General features: G+C 35.3%; 1 pseudogene; it reads right to left on the bottom strand.

Moving 5' to 3' along the window:
• Positions 1 to 3,630: 3,630 nt before the first annotated feature.
• LOC138805394 (U6 spliceosomal RNA) lies at positions 3,631 to 3,727 on the bottom strand (annotated as a pseudogene).
• Positions 3,728 to 7,136: the final 3,409 nt, after the last annotated feature.

Below are 7,136 nucleotides of genomic sequence, written 5' to 3'. Positions count from 1 at the left end.
TTTCCTAAACCATTAACTTCTGTCTCTTGGTGCTCCTCTACACCCATTATCCTCAGATTAGGCCTTCTGATAGTGTCTTCCAAGTGTTGAATAAATCTATCATATTTCTTGGATTTGTCTTGGATGGTTGTATGTTCTTTTCTATAATATCTACGCTGTCTTCAATGCCCGAGATTCAATCTTCTGCATGGTCTAACCTACTGTCGAGTCTTTCTACTTTGTTTTTTATCTGTTCCTTTTAATTGGTCAGCTTTAGTGGCTTCAAATTCTTTGTTGGAGCTTTGTTTTAGATCTTGTATGAACTTCTATACTTCCTTAATTTGCTGTTCAGTGTTTATTCGCAAATCGTTTAGTTGATTGGTTATGGTTTCCTTGGAAGCCCATTCCTTCTGCTGGGCTCCATTCATGCTGTGGTCTCCCTGACTTCTTTCAGCTGTCTGTTAATGGATTCCATGAATGTCTCTAGTAATCTTTGTCTATTCGCATCCCGCTCTCCCAATTCTTGTATTACTCTTTGATTAGCTTCCTCACATTCATTCAAATCCTGTAGTTCTATTTAATTGTTCTCAGACTGCTCATTCAATTTCTTTCTTTCTCTTTGATTGTTCTCAGCTTGCTTACACAATTCCTTTATTTCACTTTGAGTGTTCTCAACCTGCTCACGCAATTCCAGTATTAAGCTTAGAGTAGCTTCCTCATGCCCATGAGCTGTTTTGATCTTTGGTTTGCGTCCTCTTTCTTCCTATCATGCTCATACTGAGTCCTTTGCAGGTTTTCAAACTTTTCATTCACCATGTTTACCAGTAGTGTTTGTAGGGCTTTTTGGGAACTCTCCTCTGGATTATTCATTATCTGATCTGTCACCTAATTATTTGAGCAGGAGTTGAGATACCCGGAATTGCCATTTTTCTTTTGTTTTTCCAGCTTGTTCTTCCCATTTGGTATGAAAGTAACGCCAGTGTTGTACTAGAACACCATTTTAAGACAAGCATCATCCAAAGTCCTGTAATTGCACAGTCAAAAATATGCAGATACAGCCAGGCGCTGGTGGCTCATGCCTGTAATCCTAGCTACTCAGGAGGCTGAGATCTGAGGATCGCGGTTCAAAGCCAGCCCGGGCAGGAGAGACCGTGAGACTCCTATCTTCAATAAAAACCACCAGAAAACCGGAAGTGGCGCTGTAGCTCAAGTGGTAGCGTGCTCGCCTTGAGCTGAAGAGCTGAGGGACAGCGCCCAGGCCCAGAGTTCAAGCCCCACGACCGACAAAAAAAAAAAAAAATGCAGATACAATCTAGTTCAACAGATACAGTCTATTCAACATCAACAATTACATATTATTGGGCTAAGAACAGCAAAGAAGAATTTTACAAACCAGAAATTATTAAGTTTAGGGAGAAGGGTAGGAACATCTCTAGCTGCTTTACTAGCTTTGACCTATTCCTTCATTGTACAAGAAAGTGTGATTCAAATAATTTCAATCATATCTGTTACTAGAATTATCAATGATTTAGATTATTGTCTGTAATTTGGTCAAAGCTATGTCTCTTTATGTAGGCTACTAAAAATGTATTTACTAATTTCAAGTAAATACATAAATTCTACATCCATCTTTTTAAAAATAAAATTTTGATTGTTCTGTAAATTGATCAGAGCATGGATTTTGTGGCTAGCTAGGTCATTGCACATCTGTCTCTCACTTCTCTCTCTTTCATGGTTCTCAGAGATAATATGATTGTTCCATAATTATCCTAATTTATTCTGCTTTTCTACTTTTGGTTTCATCATTTCACTTTTTGCTCTGCCATTTCCCAAATCATTTATATAGAAGGCATTATTTCCTATTTTCTCATTCCTAGAATAAGCTGCACATGAAGAAATCATTGGTCCTCATTTTCAGTCTGTGCCTTTGAATACGAAGGAACATCTTTCCTCTGCACTCCATCAATTCCCTACTCTCCAGTTAGAATAATTTCGAATAGTAAAATTTGAAAAAGAGAAAATGAATCGTGGTGAAAAAAACATATGCAGAAAATTCACCAGATATTTCTGACCAGTTCAACCAATGTGAACTATTAGGGAAATACATGGACACCTCATTCACACCGGCACTCAAAGTCTCTGGTTAGGCAATTCTTAGGAAGATGAGGAATAAGATGAAAAAGTAAGGAATGGTATCAGTTGCAAGAAAAAAATGGAGAAGGATCCAAGCAAATTTCTTCATTGGACTGCCGCAAATATTCGGCTTACTACAGTGCAGAGACTACTTTCCAAAAAGGCCACTCATGTGAATATTAGTGATGATTAGTGTACCCCTCTTTATCTGGAAGCCTACAGTGGACACTTAGACATTGTCCATGAGTTGGTGGCTCAAGCGGCACATGCTATAACTGTAGATGGCTGGACACTCCTGCACAGTGAATATATGTAGAATAATACCAGAGTGGCTTCTTTCTTACTTCATTATGATACAGATACCAATGCCCAAACTAAAGGCCTCTTGACCCCCTTATATCTTGCTGCTGATAATTGAGATAGCAAAAATATGCTGGGTCTCCTTCTGAGAAACATTATATAAAACCAGGCCTGAAGTACAATTTAGATTTGATTTAGTACAATGTAGATTTGCATTTGATATTGCCAAAAGTATAAGTATGTATCACTACCTCTATGAAGTTGTGGAAGGCTGTAAAAATTGTTCTCCTAAGTCCTAATGGTTGAGTTAAGTTTCTTAAATTTCAAAAATGCAAGTCCATCCTTTGTGTCCATACAAAATATTTTCACAATCCAAATAAGAGCAATAACTTTTTTTTGTCTGTCATGGGTCTTGAACTTTGAGCCTGGGCGCTATCCCTGTGCTCAGCTCAAGGTGAGCACTCTACCGCGTAGGCCACAGCTCCACTTCCAGTTTTCTAGTAGTTTATTGAAGATAAGAGTCTCACAGTCTTTTCTTCCCAGGCTGGCTTTGAACCGTGATCCTCAGATCTCAGCCTACTGAGTAGCTAGGATTACAGGTGTGAGCCACCAGCTCCTGGCAACACAAATATCTTACTGGAAAAATTCATGGATTCAGCGGAATACTTCCAACTGAATTGCCTGTATTGGATGGCAAATTTTATAGAAGCGTTTTTGTATACATGTATGATTCCTGCAGTGTTTGTGATTTTTTAATCAGAAATAATTTTAGTTTATCTGTTGAAATGAGTAGTACAGAAACTAAAGTATTTCTGGTGCTTTTCTGAAAAAGTATATATTAAAATATCCTTTATTCTATGTTTGTATAATGTTCATAATTTATTTTATTCTCTCCTAGATATACTTGAATTTTACATTATTTAAAATATATAGGTTCAATAATGTGTCCTTTCAGATTGCATTCCATATAGAAACAGCTTGAGATTCCTTTTTTCCCTAGGTCCTAATATTATTTTCTCTGGGATAAAATGACAATGTTGTCTAATTTCAAAAGTTTTGTAAAGTTTATGCTATGTAAACGCCTTTCTTTCTAAGGTGAAGATTTAATACACTGATGTCAAACTAAATTTAATTATATGAATTACATGTATTTTTACACTTGTAATTTTGTAATCCACATTTTAATAACTGTTTTTCATTTCTTGCATCTGAAGAAAGAAAAATATGGAATACTTCACAAACTTTCATATCATCCTTGTGCAAGTGCTATGTTAACCTCTGTATTGTAATTTGTGTATACATACTGCTGAAGCATGTCGTATCCTCTAAATTTAAGTAGTTAATGATGCAATCTTTACACAGGCTTATATCTATGAGTGCCTACTTATAACAAGGAAACCTTATTGTTCCTAACAATGCTATTGATCTTATTTCCCTAAAATTCTGTGAATAGTGGGAAAAAATTATATTGTTCAGTCGATTGATCACATTTGAAAATTTTTTTGTTGATGACTATTTTAAATATTTTTCACTTGGATTTTGATAGTACTTTCAATTATTTATAGCTACATCCAAAAGTGCTGGCTTTTTCAAGTACTTATTTATCCAACTGAATTAGCTTTGTGGTGCTAATGGATTCAAAGTAAGCCTTGCTTAAGAGCTACTTCTAAACTTCTGCAGCTGACATTATCACAAATGAGGTATAACTGGCACAAATGACTACCTAACCTTGACCCTTCTTCCATGTAGGAACAGACTAACCAGACTATGTTAGTCTGACAGCATAGATTGTCGTAGATGAACAAAACTAATCATAGTTTTTTTTTGTTTTGTTTTGTTTTGTTTTGTTTTTTTGGGTCCAGTCGTGGGGCCTGAACTCTGGGCCTGGGCGCTGTCCCTCAGCTCTTCAGCTCAAGGCTAGCGCTCTACCACTTGAGCCCCAGTGCCACTTCCGGCTTTTTTCTTTTTGCTTATGTGGTGCTGAGGAATAGAACCCAGGGCCTCAGGCGTGCAAGGCAAGCGTTCTACCACTGAGCCACCTTCCCAGCCCCAAAACTAATCATAGTTTTAAGGGATCGTAGAGAGATGAACAGTTCAGATAGAACTGTTCAGACTAGAAGGTATTTTATCAAAATACAATTGGTTATTATACCTACCATTTCAAAAGTACCTAAAGCCAAGAAGGTGAAAAAATTGTTGATATGCATGATAACTTAATGTCCTGGCCCGTCTACCATCCAACCAGGCAGGAACTTACACTACTCCCTTTCTATCACTAATTATTCTCATAGTCGCAGGAGAAGTCCATATGTTTCTCCTCATTATTAGGCCTTAAATTGGTAATGTTTTAATCACAGTGTTTCCTCTTGCCTCCAGGCTGTAAATCTACAAATGGTAAAGCTTTAGGTCTAACTCTATCAAACACTTATGTAGAGATAATTGAATAATACTTTAAAACAGAGTTTCCTTTGATGCAGTAACCACAACTGAACAATGCAAAACATGTGACTTTTTATTATATTATATATAGTTATATATTTTATATTTATATGTGCTGATTTTGTATTTCACACAGTGAAACTTACTAAAATTAAATGGTAATTTGACAAATAAATTGATATTTATTTATTCAGTAAATAGAATTTGAATATACGTAATTAGGTTTAAAATATATATTAGAATATAAAAAGTATCAATGCAATGTCTTTGGTATAAACTTGTGATACATTGTAACTGTTCTTGGTCTTCTGAATTCACATGGCAAAAAATGTTGTTTTCGTCTAATCTATAAGGTATTTTACTCTGATGCTCTGTTTATTGTTTTAACTAACTGGTCCCAAACTGTTTTTCTCTATATTTCTGAAGCATTCCAACTGATTATGCCCAAATTTGCTGATAAGATGTCTAAAAATATTATTCTTCTGCAGGTCCCATGTGTCACAGGATCCCAGTTCCCAGTTACCTGTATCATCACATAACAGGGGCAAGACTTCTCACCAAGGACCATGCAACATGCCAACACAAAGTAATTGAAGAACCATCTCAATTTCTCATTTCTTATATTTCAGGGCCCCAATTCCTTGAGATGCAAGAATTAGCAGTAAGTAATTACGAAATGGAAAGCAACTTAAAATGAAGGATGAGCTCACAAAATGTGAGAGAAAGTACTATAATTCAAACATTCATCTTACAGATGAACAGCCCATATGAGTGAACAAGTTCACAAAGTGCCATAAAATTATTTTTTATTCCCCTCCCCTATGATTAATGAAAGATTTTAGTCCAGTATAAGTGGGCCAAAAAATAGATCCTGAAAGGATAGATCCATAATTGGTCTACCAAGGCCCGGAAAACTTGGCTTAGAGGTCAAATGTAATTCAGAAAAACATTGAGAAATCCTTAGTGCTTCAAACCACTGGGCCTTCACTACAACATGGTTCTGCTGAATGAAAATGTCACTCTCAAACCAATGCTAATCTACATTTAATCTCATGAAAGTGTATTCCTTTTCAAATAAACTTTTTAAAATCACATTAGCCAAAATAACATTTGACAAGTAGTTGATACTTAGTGACATTACAAGTTTTTCAAGTGTAGGGCACTAGTTACAATAGAGTTGAATTATTTACCCAGCACTAATGCCAAACTCGTTCAACCATTCATTAAACTGTAAAAATAGAACCACACACAACTTGTGTTGTTCAGTAGGGGCCTTCCAGAAATGCATTAAATAGATCAGCCTCCCAAATTTCCAACCCAAACTTTAGCTAATAAAGTAAATTTCATCATTTAATAAGGTACATTTTAAAAAGTCACAAATAGTTGCCTTATCATATGTTATTTTATGTTTCCCTATCTGTCTAAAATAGTAAGAAATGTTATTGTATGCTTACCCTATCTGTCCAACATAGTAAGAAATATGACTTTAAGTCTTGAATATGGGTTCTCATCAGAGATATGCCAAAAATAAAATCTGTCTTCTATTTCAATCATATTCCTCTATAAGAATAAATTTTAGTTTTCTTCTTTTTTGAAAACTTATAGGTAGTATAAAATATTATCCCATGTAAAATAAAACAATCACACCATTGTGCAAAGCCATTTTTAAAAATTGGTAGTTAGGAATACATTCTAAGCCATTTTTAACGTTCTTTTTGACTAAAGATTACTCTCCCAAATGGATGAAATAAAATCATGTTTAGGTGCTTCATGTCTCCAGTCTTGCAAATTGTTACTGCAGATGAATGAATTATGGAAATATAAGCTGACATCAGTTCAAGCATATGCAGGATTGAAACTCCATGGAATGTATATAAACCTTTCAAAGTATTAACAGATAGTTTAACAGAATGACTATCCGGAATTTGAAATCAGAGAGGAATTATAGTAAAGGCATAGAAATAATTAAAAATGAACAAGGGGCAAGTACAGCTAGAATACTCAATGTACACACGTGATAAAGGAAGTGGTAAATTGAAACTAAATCTTGGAGAAAGGGTTGCTTGAGAATGATGGAAGGAGTGACTCTGATCTAGGAGTATAGGACAATTAGATGGACATGTTTAATTGTAACATACTTGCACAACCTTTTCAAATTCAGTTAAAAAAACAACAAAAAACAAAAACAAACAAAAATCACAACCAAACAGCAGTCTCTAGGGAGTATGAATATGACCTCTCAAAATTTTAGGCAGTTAATGAAGGGCAGTCTTGGGAAAAGCAAA

Source organism: Dipodomys merriami, unplaced genomic scaffold, assembly GCF_024711535.1.
Source record: "Dipodomys merriami isolate MVZ:Mamm:240054 unplaced genomic scaffold, mDipMer1.0.p SCAF_391, whole genome shotgun sequence".
In the NCBI taxonomy this organism is placed as follows: Eukaryota; Metazoa; Chordata; class Mammalia; order Rodentia; family Heteromyidae; genus Dipodomys; species Dipodomys merriami.
This window is presented reverse-complemented; position numbering and strand designations above follow the sequence as displayed.